General features: G+C 46.4%; 1 protein-coding gene and 2 long non-coding RNA genes across 4 annotated transcripts in view; 1 reads left to right on the top strand and 2 right to left on the bottom strand.

The window, feature by feature from the left end:
• Window positions 1-15,043, top strand: part of LOC114452823 (NLR family CARD domain-containing protein 3-like) — a 1,046,161-nt gene that overhangs the window by 271,006 nt on the left and 760,112 nt on the right. The window lies entirely within an intron of this gene.
• LOC114452894 (uncharacterized) lies at window positions 1,734-7,601 on the bottom strand. Its single transcript, XR_003672376.1, has 4 exons — window positions 7,381-7,601; window positions 3,300-3,413; window positions 3,092-3,193; window positions 1,734-2,628 (listed from the first exon to the last, which is right to left on the bottom strand). It is a non-coding gene; the product is annotated as an uncharacterized LOC114452894 (long non-coding RNA).
• Window positions 10,092-13,765, bottom strand: LOC114452893 (uncharacterized). The gene is made up of 4 exons (XR_003672375.1): window positions 13,553-13,765; window positions 11,658-11,771; window positions 11,450-11,551; window positions 10,092-10,986 (listed from the first exon to the last, which is right to left on the bottom strand). It is a non-coding gene; the product is annotated as an uncharacterized LOC114452893 (long non-coding RNA).

Raw genomic sequence — 15,043 nt, 5'->3', positions numbered from 1 at the left:
CTGCTGCTCCGTGACTGACCTGCTGCTCCGTGACCGACCTGCTGCTCCGTGACTGACCCGCTGCTCTGTGACTGGGCTGCTGCTCTGTGACCGACCCGCTGCTCTGTGACTGGGCTGCTGCTCTGTGACCGACCCGCTGCTCTGTGACTGGGCTGCTGCTCCAGAATATCTGAAGACAATGAGAGACAAGCACAGACGTCATGTGAACACGTCTCGTGATGCCCTGACATCACGAGTGGATCAATACGCAGGACAGATGGCATCATGCCAAAGGATGTGTTGGAATATTAATAAACTCTGCAGCCTTTTATAACTTTGAAGCATCCAGTGTCATTTATAAAGACTTAGTGCAATCCTTACATTTAAAAAAAGCATGCAGAGGACTGCTGAAAATAAACTAATTTTATTAAAAAATGATGATTATATAACTCTTCACAGTTTATACATAATTTTTTATAATTTTTAAACCATAGATATTTGGACAGGAACTCTTTTTAAAGCTTAATAATACCTTTAACTTCTGCCTCAGAATCAGAGCATATGTGGATAAATACTATATAAATATTAATCATAATAAATAATCTGATTAGAACATGTGAATACCGGTATTAAAAAGTCAGATAAAGTGTTTAAAGAACAAACTGAAAGTATTTAAATAAGGGTCAATAAACAAGATGCAACATACAGCAAATCATCAAACTTTATTTTCCTGCACATTTAAAAGCAGATAAAAGAAAAGCCTGTTTCTACAAGTGACAGCCCCCCCCCCCCCCCCCCCCCAACAGGCTGAACAGGTGTCCGTTTCAGCAGCGAAAGTCCTGCCCCGTGGCGCCCCCTAGGGGTAAAAAGGAAACAATACAGTATATAAATATATAGAAATCAGCAGTACGAGGGAGGATGTAGGCTTCAGAGGCAGGTCAAAGGTCAGAGAGCCTGATGTCAAAGGTCAGAGAGCCTGATGTCAAAGATCAGAGAGCCTGATGTCAAAGGTCAGAGAGCCTGAGGTCAGCCTGAATGTGGAGGTCAGAACCAGGTGGTTCAGGGGGATAAAAGCAGCATCTTCTGATGTTCACATCAACACGTCTTTAGCATCGCTACTAGCAGCACATTATGCTAGTAAAATGGCCGCCGTGTTGAGTGCTAACAGGAAGAAGCTCCTTCTTTTGAGAGTTTGTCCTGGATGTCCTCTCACAGCTGCACTGCTGCTCAGCGTCATCATTACGTCGTGATGACGCCATTTTCTCTGCTCAGCAGCTCCATCAGTTCTCCATCAGCTCTAACTGTTTGGTGGGAAACTGATGACGCTGCTGAGCAGAGAAACGTCATCAAGTCCAGAAGCTCCAACCACAGCGTGAACAGCAGAACATTCAGAACATCCGGAACATTCCCGCGTTTCCTCATGCGGCGGCGCATCCACGCGACATTTGCGTCATTTCGTTCCGCTCATTTAACCGTTTAAAAGTCACAGAAACACACTTTAACTAATTTACAAGTGCTCACAAACACACACACACACCCGCCGTGTAACTTCCGCATGCTCCACTCACCTGTTCAAAGCAGGTGAAGCAATTAGCGCAGGTCCGCGCTCCACGCTGTCAGTCCCCCGGAAACAAGAACAGCCAGACGAACGTTCCGCTTCACTCACTTATATCAACACAGCGATAAAACTCAGACAGCGACACGGAACCACTGTGATGATAACATTGATGACATAAACCACGTGCTCACAGGGATCCAGCAGACAGGTGCGTTTTTATTTGGATGCACAGATACAGGCCATACAGATGTGTGTGTGTGTGTGTGTGTGTGTGCATCAGCATGACAACACTTTATATGACTACACAACAGACTTTATATGACTACACAACAGAAGCCACAGAGCACTTACAAGCTTCTCTTTAACCACACTATTAGTTATAAAATCAGTTTCATTATAAATAACCCAAAAATGACTGCAGCAGGTCCTGAAGCTCGGAACTCCCTGCACATACTTCACACAGCCCTGATTGGTTCAAACCTCAGAGACAGAAACACCATCCAGATTTTAGTGTAGCTGGAGGAGACATGTTGGAGAACCTGTTCATAAAATGTAACAACAAACACTGGAAATGCAGAGGAGCAGAAAGTACAGATCACAGCTGCCACGTGTCATGGAGGGAAATCTGAAGTCTGCCCTGTTATCGGTCCGTAAGTAAAAAGACGTATAAATAGACACTTTACATCCCACCACTGCTGTGTGTGTGTGTGTGTGTGTGTGTTATGACGTGCAGAATACAGAAAAACAGAGTAGTTCCATTTTAGAGAGGAAACCTGTAGAGTTTAGACTTTGGTTGTGCAGCGCCTCCTGGTGGTTTGACTTGTTCTCAGGCTGAACAGTCCTGACACCTCATTCTAGTTTCATTTTTGTTAACGGAAGCTCCTCCTGTTTCCAGCAGAGCTCGACTTTAAATACAAGGTGGAGCGGCCTCTCCCTCCGTCTCCATGGCGACAGCATGGTAACCCGTGGAAGACATTTGTGGTTAAAAACGAAGCGTGGTGTGATCAGTGAGAGGAGGACTCACTGTGAGCCACAGGACGGACTAAAAGTATGGAACTAGTCCCTTACTGCTGGTCCTCACACACACCAGCCTGCAAGAGGACACACACACACCACCATCATCATCATCATCATCATCATCATCTTTATCAACATCATCTTCATCACCATCATCATTTTCATCATCATCATCATCAACATCATCTTCATCACCATCATCATCATCATCATCTTCACGATCACCATCATCATCTTCATCATCATCATCATCAACTTCATCATCATCATCTTTATCAACATCATCATCATCATCTTCATCATCATCAACTTCATCATCATCATCATCTTTATCAACATCATCTTCATCACCATCATCATCTTCACCATCACCATCATCATCATCATCATCATCATCATCATCATCATCATTATCTTCACCATCACCATCATCATCTTTATCATCATCATCTTCATCATCAGTCAGCACACAGTCAGCCATGTGGTGACTTCCTGTGTGTGTGTGTGTGTGTGTGTGTGGTGGGGGGGGGGTCTTACTTCACTGCAGGCTGCATCTTGATCAGCTCCGGGTTCTGATTGTGTGACATCAGCAGATAAATGGCCGACTTAATGTCCAGGTAGTCGATCAGCTGGTTATGACTGAAACACAGTGGACATGTTAGTGTCAGCAGGACGATCTGTGCCCCGCCGTCAGCCTCTCAGTGCTTCCTATGATAACACACAGTGTACAGATGTGTCAACTCACCCTGCAGGCAGCGAGCGGCGCCTCCCTGTGGAGCAGCTGGGTGCTGCAGCTGTCTGCCTGTCGTGCTCGTATCCGTCACACAGCCTCATTCTGACATCTGCAGCTGCATGAGTGCTGGAAGGAGTAATCAGATTACTTCAGGAAACTGATCTGAAGTACTAAGAATGAGTGTGTGTGTGTGCTTCATGATGATTAGCAGCTGTAGAAGCTAATCAATAAATATGGATTACTTGCATGTTTTAATGGAGTATATTTTTAAACTATTGTTTTAATTGTTCATTTGGAATGAACTTGTAAAGTATGGAACACTCAGAATAAACTCAGAGGACGTGAGTTTCCTTCACGCTCACACAGCATTGTGTTTATGGAGGAACGGTCCAGAGAAACAGACAAATAAACGTTCCCGCCTCCTTTTGTTCAGCTGTCAATCACACTCAAAGCTGTTTACAGACTTCCTGGATCGTTTCCAGTTCACACAGTTTCCACTGCTGTGTTCACGTGTTCCACTCACAGACTTCAGTCCTTCCGCCAGACTCACAGGACCACTGCAGGAATGAAGCTAACTCTGAGCTAGCTGGCTAGCTGACAGTATTACTCATGTTAGCATCACTGTTGGCTGAAACCCACACTGCTGGTCACAAGTTAAACATCATGGGTCCAATCAGAAAGCTAGCTAACTATCAAATCCACTCAATAGAATCAGAAGCTAAGCTAACAGCTAGCTCACCTCTTCCATTCACTCTTTAACAGAAAGCCACGTCAGCCTCACAACAGTGTCCTGCTCAGACATTTTGCTAACAACACAACAGGTGTCAAGAGCACTTGTCCACTAACCACAGGTTGGCGGTTCGATCCCACCCTGACGGCATGCGGATGTGTCCCTGGGCAAGACACCTAACCCCAGTCTGCTCACAAGCCCTGTGAGGTGGTAGACTGGGGTTAGGTGTCTTGCCCAGGGACAGTGACCAGTTGTTGTACAGTTTCTCCACAGGACAGTGTGATTTAGCGCCATCTATGAAGCAGAGACTGTAGCAGTGAGGAGAAGACAAGAGGTAGAGCGGACGAAGAGGTTCTCTTAAGGAGTGACGAGGATGGACAGGATCAGGAACCAGCTCATCAGAGGGACAGCTCAGGTGGGCTGTTTGGACAAAGTCAGAGAGGACATGTGGAGACTGTGAGGACATGTTTAGATGGCCAGGCAAGAGGTCAAGAGGAAGGTCAAAGGGAGACGTGGACGTGCTGAGAGAGGACATGAGGTCAGAGCAGAGGATTCTGATGGGGTTAGGAGGAGGAAGCTGACGATGGACCCCTGAAGATAAGATAAGATAAGATAAAACTTTATTAATCCCGAAGGAAATTCTTGTGCCAGAGGTATCAAGTTACATTAAATGCAGTTAAGTACAGAGTATAAGAGTATGTGTCACTATAATCCAAAATAAGAGTACAGTACGCAGTATGAGCACAATATATGATACATGGATACAATATGGAGATGTAAGGTGCTAAGTAAACATAATATAGACAAGTGGAGGGAATGACAGTGATGCCTGACATGATTATCTAGCGCTTCTCCCTACAGAAAGGGGAGGAGTTATACAGTCTGATGGCCACTGGCAGGAAGGACCTCCTGTGGCGTTCTGTGCTGCTCCTCGGTAGTCTCAGTCTACCGCTGAATGTGCTCCTGTAGGACAGCAGTGTGTCGTGCAGGGGGTGAGACGTGTTGTTACGAATACTGAGGAGTTTCCTCAGTATCCTCCTCTCCGTCACCTCCACCACAGACTCCAGCTCCACTCCCAGTACCGAGCCAGCCTTCCTAATGAGCTTGTTGAGTCTGTTGGTGTCGGCCGTCTTCATCCTGCTGCCCCAGCACACTACAGCGTAGAAGATGACGCTGGAGACCACCGAGTGGTAAAACATCTGCAGCATGGTCTGGCAGACGTTAAAGGACCTGAGTCTCCTCAGTAGATACAGGCGACTCTGTCCCTTCCTGTATATTGCCTCTGCGTTTGTGGACCAGTCCAGTTTGTGGTCAATGTGGACACCCAGGTATTTGTAGCTGTCCACAATGTCCACGTTGGTACCCTTGATGCTGACCGGGTTTGGGAGTGTCTGGTGCTTCCTGAAGTCCACCACCAGCTCTCTTGTCTTTGTGACATTCAGCTGCAGGTGGTTCTGTCCGCACCACTCCACAAAGCTGTCCACCACACTCATATACTCCGCCTCCCGACCTCTGCTGGTACAGCCCACAATGGCAGAGTCATCCGAGAAAAAGAGTAGAGAGAATAAGAGCTGAGAGGTTCAGATGTGCTGCTGTGATGCCTTTAAAGGCCACACGGATCACCGTGTGTGTATTGTCCCTCTGGCTGTGAGACATGGTCCTGCTGTCTTTCCAGGATGTCTCTTGATAAATGGTGAGCTGAGCCAACCAGAACAGGAAGTTGTCTTTTGTTCTATTACACAATTCACACACCTGCTACATGAGCCGAGCTGCCTGTAACTGGATCCGTTCAGCAGTGTCGCAGTGTGTTCAGTGTTCAGCGCAATTTAAGGCTCTAACGATGCGTCCTGAAGAACTGCGAACAACCAGCTGAACAAGAAACACGGACCATCATGCACTGTGCCTGATATTTGATGCAGAGACCCTGATGCTAACCAGTTTAGCAACCAGTTAACAATGTTGTGCTAACGCTAACAGCACTGAGGATGCTAACCTTAGCTAAACATGTCCAGTGTGGTTGACTTTGTCATGTTAGCCATAAATTAGCATCCATCACAGCGTCTTTGCTAATGATGATTTACTGTATTTAGTGTTGCTGCCTTCTCTGTCATTAGAGCGTATTAGATGCGTTGGACTGACATCCCCCCTCTGCCGCTGGTCCAGGACTTCCTCACAGACAGACCCCAGACTGTCAGAGTTGGTGCCAGGACATCAGCCACAAAGACTGTGAGCATAGGAACCCCCCAAGGCTGCGTGCTCAGTCCACGGCTGTACACCTTCTTCACCTACGACGTCACCTGCGTCCCCTCCCAGAGTAGCACGTCCATCATCAAGTTTGCTGACGACACAACTGTAATCGGGCTGATCACTGGAGGAGATGAGGCAGCCTACAGGCAAGAGGGGGCTCAGCTGGTGTCCTGGTGCCAGGAAAATAATCTCTCCTTTAATGCTGAGAAGACTAAGGAGATGATTATTGACCCAAGGAAGAGGAGAGACCAGCACGGCCCACTCTACATCAACAAGGCACAGGTAAAGAGGGTGAAAACCTTCAAACTCCTTAGTACCCACATCAGTGAGGATCTCACCTGGGACCATCAAGAAGGCTCAACAGAGACTCTTCTTTCTCAGGAAGCTGAGGACATTTGGATTATCCTCCAAACTCCTCAGCAACTTCTACAGATGCACAGTGGAGAGGGTCCTGACAGACTCCACCACAGTCTGGTACAGGACTGGTTCAGGACAGGAAGGCTCTCCAGTCTGTCATCTGTGGAGCAGCTTTTCCACCTCTACAGGACATCTACAATGCCCGGGTCACAAAGAGGGCCCACAACATCATCAAAGACCGCACTCACCCACAGCACGCACTGTTCACACTCCTGCCGCCAGGCAGACGCTTCAGGAGCGTGAAAGCAAGGACAACCAGACTAAAAACAGTTTCTATCCACAGGCCATCAGGCTGCTGAACACTGACCGAACATTTATCATGTAACATCATTGCCACAATGCAAAAATTGCACATATTTGTTTTTGCTGTACAATCTGTTACATACATACAACATATTTGCACATTCTAAACGTCCTACCTCTGACAATAATGCATGAACAATGCACCTTAAACATGGGTAACACTTTACCCTCTGTACATAGAACTGCACATTAGCATACTTTTGCTTATGCCTAAAATAAGTCTACTGTATTTTATCTTAGTTTAGTTGGGTACAGTCATGTGAAAGTAAGAATTCCACTGCTCAGTGTGACCTCTGCTCTGCTCTGATCCTACAGGTGACACAAAGGGTTGTGGCTAATCCAGTAAAATCTGTGTTTCTAATCCTAATCCTGAGATCAGATGACATGAAGACTCACCCTCAGCTGGAGTCTGGACCTCAGTTTATCCTCCAACATCACAAACTGAACTCACAGGAGTCCGTGCCGCTTCGCTCTTTAAAGCTCGACCGGAGAAAACTGGTTGGACTGGAGGTGTCTTTGGTCCTGTGCCACGGTAGCGTTCCTTCACAGGCGGAACACCTGCAGCAGAAAATATGTATAGTTTGACTGGAGGATGGCCAAGTCTCCACCTGCAGAAACTCAAACCTGAAACATGAAGCCAAACCAGGTTTACAGCATCAAAAGAAAAAGATAAGGCTTATCAGCTCAAAGGTCGACATCAGAGAGCAGCAGGAAGTAGAAGCTGAGCTGATGTAAACACAGCAGCCACCACGGCGAGCTGCACCACACAGAGCTGCGCGTCTGTCAGCACCAAAGCAGCCGGTCCAGCTGGACGGTCTCTGGATGGACTGAGGGCAGACTGCACACTGCTCTGACTCAATATGCCACCTAGTGGTAGGAGCATGTGAGAGTAGCATGCTATCTTTAGCAGGTTAGGTTCTGACCTCTGCAGCTCTACATGCTAACAGCATGCTAACAGCATGTAGAGCTGCAGAGGTCAGAGCATGTGGAGGAATGCTGCTCTGTGCAGGCATGCTCCTTTTGTTATGCTAAGCTAACCACACGTATACACTGATGCTTTCAATGACTCATAACTTTCACTTCTGTGCAGTGGAAGGAAAAAATGCTGACGCTGTGGAAGGAAAAATGATTTTCTCTGAACATTCTTGGCATTCAGTGACACAGCTTCACCCCGGCGGCAGGAATTCCTCACATAGCTGCACGACAAGTCTGATCTGAGCTCACATGAGAAACATAAAACACCAGGCTGTGAAGACAGGTCTGTGTCAGATCTGATCCATTCTGATGGATGTGATGGTGGGACTGACCTGCTGCTCCGTGACTGACCCGCTGCTCCGTGACTGACCCGCTGCTCCGTGACCGACCTGCTGCTCCGTGACCCGCTGCTCCGTGACCGACCTGCTGCTCCGTGACCGACCTGCTGCTCCGTGACTGACCCGCTGCTCTGTGACTGGGCTGCTGCTCTGTGACCGACCCGCTGCTCTGTGACTGGGCTGCTGCTCTGTGACCGACCCGCTGCTCTGTGACTGGGCTGCTGCTCCAGAATATCTGAAGACAATGAGAGACAAGCACAGACGTCATGTGAACACGTCTCGTGATGCCCTGACATCACGAGTGGATCAATACGCAGGACAGATGGCATCATGCCAAAGGATGTGTTGGAATATTAATAAACTCTGCAGCCTTTTATAACTTTGAAGCATCCAGTGTCATTTATAAAGACTTAGTGCAATCCTTACATTTAAAAAAAGCATGCAGAGGACTGCTGAAAATAAACTAATTTTATTAAAAAATGATGATTATATAACTCTTCACAGTTTATACATAATTTTTTATAATTTTTAAACCATAGATATTTGGACAGGAACTCTTTTTAAAGCTTAATAATACCTTTAACTTCTGCCTCAGAATCAGAGCATATGTGGATAAATACTATATAAATATTAATCATAATAAATAATCTGATTAGAACATGTGAATACCGGTATTAAAAAGTCAGATAAAGTGTTTAAAGAACAAACTGAAAGTATTTAAATAAGGGTCAATAAACAAGATGCAACATACAGAAAATCATCAAACTTTATTTTCCTGCACATTTAAAAGCAGATAAAAGAAAAGCCTGTTTCTACAAGTGACAGCCCCCCCCCCCCCCCCAACAGGCTGAACAGGTGTCCGTTTCAGCAGCGAAAGTCCTGCCCCGTGGCGCTCCCTAGGGGTAAAAAGGAAACAATACAGTATATAAATATATAGAAATCAGCAGTACGAGGGAGGATGTAGGCTTCAGAGGCAGGTCAAAGATCAGAGAGCCTGATGTCAAAGGTCAGAGAGCCTGATGTCAAAGATCAGAGAGCCTGATGTCAAAGGTCAGAGAGCCTGAGGTCAGCCTGAATGTGGAGGTCAGAACCAGGTGGTTCAGGGGGATAAAAGCAGCATCTTCTGATGTTCACATCAACACGTCTTTAGCATCGCTACTAGCAGCACATTATGCTAGTAAAATGGCCGCCGTGTTGAGTGCTAACAGGAAGAAGCTCCTTCTTTTGAGAGTTTGTCCTGGATGTCCTCTCACAGCTGCACTGCTGCTCAGCGTCATCATTACGTCGTGATGACGCCATTTTCTCTGCTCAGCAGCTCCATCAGTTCTCCATCAGCTCTAACTGTTTGGTGGGAAACTGATGACGCTGCTGAGCAGAGAAACGTCATCAAGTCCAGAAGCTCCAACCACAGCGTGAACAGCAGAACATTCAGAACATCCGGAACATTCCCGCGTTTCCTCATGCGGCGGCGCATCCACGCGACATTTGCGTCATTTCGTTCCGCTCATTTAACCGTTTAAAAGTCACAGAAACACACTTTAACTAATTTACAAGTGCTCACAAACACACACACACACCCGCCGTGTAACTTCCGCATGCTCCACTCACCTGTTCAAAGCAGGTGAAGCAATTAGCGCAGGTCCGCGCTCCACGCTGTCAGTCCCCCGGAAACAAGAACAGCCAGACGAACGTTCCGCTTCACTCACTTATATCAACACAGCGATAAAACTCAGACAGCGACACGGAACCACTGTGATGATAACATTGATGACATAAACCACGTGCTCACAGGGATCCAGCAGACAGGTGCGTTTTTATTTGGATGCACAGATACAGGCCATACAGATGTGTGTGTGTGTGTGTGTGTGTGTGCATCAGCATGACAACACTTTATATGACTACACAACAGACTTTATATGACTACACAACAGAAGCCACAGAGCACTTACAAGCTTCTCTTTAACCACACTATTAGTTATAAAATCAGTTTCATTATAAATAACCCAAAAATGACTGCAGCAGGTCCTGAAGCTCGGAACTCCCTGCACATACTTCACACAGCCCTGATTGGTTCAAACCTCAGAGACAGAAACACCATCCAGATTTTAGTGTAGCTGGAGGAGACATGTTGGAGAACCTGTTCATAAAATGTAACAACAAACACTGGAAATGCAGAGGAGCAGAAAGTACAGATCACAGCTGCCACGTGTCATGGAGGGAAATCTGAAGTCTGCCCTGTTATCGGTCCGTAAGTAAAAAGACGTATAAATAGACACTTTACATCCCACCACTGCTGTGTGTGTGTGTGTGTGTGTGTGTTATGACGTGCAGAATACAGAAAAACAGAGTAGTTCCATTTTAGAGAGGAAACCTGTAGAGTTTAGACTTTGGTTGTGCAGCGCCTCCTGGTGGTTTGACTTGTTCTCAGGCTGAACAGTCCTGACACCTCATTCTAGTTTCATTTTTGTTAACGGAAGCTCCTCCTGTTTCCAGCAGAGCTCGACTTTAAATACAAGGTGGAGCGGCCTCTCCCTCCGTCTCCATGGCGACAGCATGGTAACCCGTGGAAGACATTTGTGGTTAAAAACGAAGCGTGGTGTGATCAGTGAGAGGAGGACTCACTGTGAGCCACAGGACGGACTAAAAGTATGGAACTAGTCCCTTACTGCTGGTCCTCACACACACCAGCCTGCAAGAGGACACACACACACCACCATCATCATCATCATCATCATCATCATCTTTATCAACATCATCTTCATCACCATCATCATTTTCATCATCATCATCATCAACATCATCTTCATCACCATCATCATCATCATCATCTTCACGATCACCATCATCATCTTCATCATCATCATCATCAACTTCATCATCATCATCTTTATCAACATCATCATCATCATCTTCATCATCATCAACTTCATCATCATCATCATCTTTATCAACATCATCTTCATCACCATCATCATCTTCACCATCACCATCATCATCATCATCATCATCATCATCATCATCATCATTATCTTCACCATCACCATCATCATCTTTATCATCATCATCTTCATCATCAGTCAGCACACAGTCAGCCATGTGGTGACTTCCTGTGTGTGTGTGTGTGTGTGTGTGTGGTGGGGGGGGGGTCTTACTTCACTGCAGGCTGCATCTTGATCAGCTCCGGGTTCTGATTGTGTGACATCAGCAGATAAATGGCCGACTTAATGTCCAGGTAGTCGATCAGCTGGTTATGACTGAAACACAGTGGACATGTTAGTGTCAGCAGGACGATCTGTGCCCCGCCGTCAGCCTCTCAGTGCTTCCTATGATAACACACAGTGTACAGATGTGTCAACTCACCCTGCAGGCAGCGAGCGGCGCCTCCCTGTGGAGCAGCTGGGTGCTGCAGCTGTCTGCCAGTCGTGCTCGTATCCGTCACACAGCCTCATTCTGACATCTGCAGCTGCATGAGTGCTGGAAGGAGTAATCAGATTACTTCAGGAAACTGATCTGAAGTACTAAGAATGAGTGTGTGTGTGTGCTTCATGATGATTAGCAGCTGTAGAAGCTAATCAATAAATATGGATTACTTGCATGTTTTAATGGAGTATATTTTTAAACTATTGTTTTAATTGTTCATTTGGAATGAACTTGTAAAGTATGGAACACTCAGAATAAACTCAGAGGACGTGAGTTTCCTTCACGCTCACACAGCATTGTGTTTATGGAGGAACGGTCCAGAGAAACAGACAAATAAACGTTCCCGCCTCCTTTTGTTCAGCTGTCAATCACACTCAAAGCTGTTTACAGACTTCCTGGATCGTTTCCAGTTCACACAGTTTCCACTGCTGTGTTCACATGTTCCACTCACAGACTTCAGTCCTTCCGCCAGACTCACAGGACCACTGCAGGAATGAAGCTAACTCTGAGCTAGCTGGCTAGCTGACAGTATTACTCATGTTAGCATCACTGTTGGCTGAAACCCACACTGCTGGTCACAAGTTAAACATCATGGGTCCAATCAGAAAGCTAGCTAACTATCAAATCCACTCAATAGAATCAGAAGCTAAGCTAACAGCTAGCTCACCTCTTCCATTCACTCTTTAACAGAAAGCCACGTCAGCCTCACAACAGTGTCCTGCTCAGACATTTTGCTAACAACACAACAGGTGTCAAGAGCACTTGTCCACTAACCACAGGTTGGCGGTTCGATCCCACCCTGACGGCATGCGGATGTGTCCCTGGGCAAGACACCTAACCCCAGTCTGCTCACAAGCCCTGTGAGGTGGTAGAAGAGTGCCATGTAAATATTTAACTTATTCATGTGATTCATGTTGTCCTGGAGGGACCATTAGTTTGCCTTTTTGTACCAGTTGTTGTACAGTTTCTCCACAGGACAGTGTGATTTAGCGCCATCTATGGAGCAGAGACTGTAGCAGTGAGGAGAAGACAAGAGGTAGAGCGGACGAAGAGGTTCTCTTAAGGAGTGACGAGGATGGACAGGATCAGGAACCAGCTCATCAGAGGGACAGCTCAGGTGGGCCGTTTGGACAAAGTCAGAGAGGACATGTGGAGACTGTGAGGACATGTTTAGATGGCCTGGCAAGAGGTCAACAGGAAGGTCAAAGGGAGACGTGGACGTGCTGAGAGAGGACATGAGGTCAGAGCAGAGGATTCTGATGGGGTTAGGAGGAGGAAGCTGACGATGGACCCCTGAAGAGAAGAGCTGAGAGGTTCAGATGTGCTGCTGTGATGCCTTTAAAGGCCACACGGATCACCGTGTGTGTATTGTCCCTCTGGCTGTGAGACATGGTCCTGCTGTCTTTGCTGTCTTTCCAGGATGTCTCTTGATAAATGGAGAGCTGAGCCAACCAGAACAGGAAGTTGTCTTTTGTGCTATTACACAATTCACACACCTGCTACATGAGCCGAGCTGCCTGTAACTGGATCCGTTCAGCAGTGTTGCAGTGTGTTCAGTGTTCAGCGCTACTTAAGGCTCTAACGATGCGTCCTGAAGAACTGCGAACAACCATCTGAACACGAAACACAGACTAAAAAACTGTTTTTATCCACAGGCCATCAGGCTGCTGAACACTGACCGAACATTTAACATTGCTCTGCATTGGACAATAAACTGCTTAAATCTTGAATCCTACAGGTGACACAAAGTGAATCTGGCTCTCCTTGGGTTGTGGCTAATCCAGTAAAATCTGTGTTTAATCCTAATCCTGAGATCAGATGACATGAAGACTCACCCTCAGCTGGAGTCTGGACCTCAGTTTATCCTCCAACATCACAAACTGAACTCACAGGAGTCCGTGCCGCTTCGCTCTTTAAAGCTCGACCGGAGAAAACTGGTTGGACTGGAGGTGTCTTTGGTCCTGTGCCACGGTAGCGTTCCTTCACAGGCGGAACACCTGCAGCAGAAAATATGTATAGTTTGACTGGAGGATGGCCAAGTCTCCACCTGCAGAAACTCAAACCTGAAACATGAAGCCAAACCAGTTTTACAGCATCAAAAGAAAAAGATAAGGCTTATCAGCTCAAAGGTCGACATCAGAGAGCAGCAGGAAGTAGAAGCTGAGCTGATGTAAACACAGCAGCCACCACGGCGAGCTGCACCACACACAGCTGCACGTCTGTCAGCACCAAAGCAGCCGGTCCAGCTGGACGGTCTCTGGATGGACTGAGGGCAGACTGCACACTGCTCTGACTCAATATGCCACCTAGTGGTAGGAGCATGTGAGAGTAGCATGCTATCTTTAGCAGGTTAGGTTCTGACCTCTGCAGCTCTACATGCTAACAGCATGTAGAGCTGCAGAGGTCAGAGCATGTAGAGGAATGCTGCTCTGTGCAGGCATGCTCCTTTTGTTATGCTAAGCTAACCACACGTATACACTGATGCTTTCAATGACTCATAACTTTCACTTCTGTGCAGTGGAAGGAAAAAATGCTGACGCTGTGGAAGGAAAAATGATTTTCTCTGAACATTCTTGGCATTCAGTGACACAGCTTCACCCCGGCGGCAGGAATTCCTCACATAGCTGCACGACAAGTCTGATCTGAGCTCACATGAGAAACATAAAACACCAGGCTGTGAAGACAGGTCTGTGTCAGATCTGATCCATTCTGATGGATGTGATGGTGGGACTGGGCTGCTGCTCCGTGACCGACCTGCTGCTCCGTGACCGACCTGCTGCTCCGTGACCGACCCGCTGCTCTGTGACTGACCTGCTGCTCTGTGACTGGGCTGCTGCTCTGTGACTGAACCGCTGCTGTGTAAATATCCTGCACAAAGCCTGGAATATATGAAGACAATGAGAGACAAGCACAGACGTCATGTGAACACGTCACGTGATGCCCTGACAATTACTGAACCACTCAAATACAATTAAATATAAACCTCGACATACGAGCTAAAGGTGGATCAATACGCAGGACAGATGGCATCATGCCGAAGGATGTGTTGGAATATTAATAAACTCTGCAGCCTTTTATAACTTTGAAGCATCCAGTGTCATTTATAAAGACTTAGTGCAATCTTTACATTTAAAAATTCATGCAGAGGACTGCTGAAAATAAACTAATTTTATTAAAAAATGATGATTATTTAACTCTTCAGTTTATACATATTTGTTTGGACAGGAACTCTTTTTAAAGCTTAACCTTTAACTTCTGCCTCAGAATCAGAGCATATGTGGTTAAATACTATATAAATATTAAATATAATAAATAATCTGATTAGA

Source organism: Parambassis ranga, chromosome 20 (assembly GCF_900634625.1).
Source record: "Parambassis ranga chromosome 20, fParRan2.1, whole genome shotgun sequence".
NCBI lineage: Eukaryota > Metazoa > Chordata > Actinopteri > Ambassidae > Parambassis > Parambassis ranga.
This window is presented reverse-complemented; position numbering and strand designations above follow the sequence as displayed.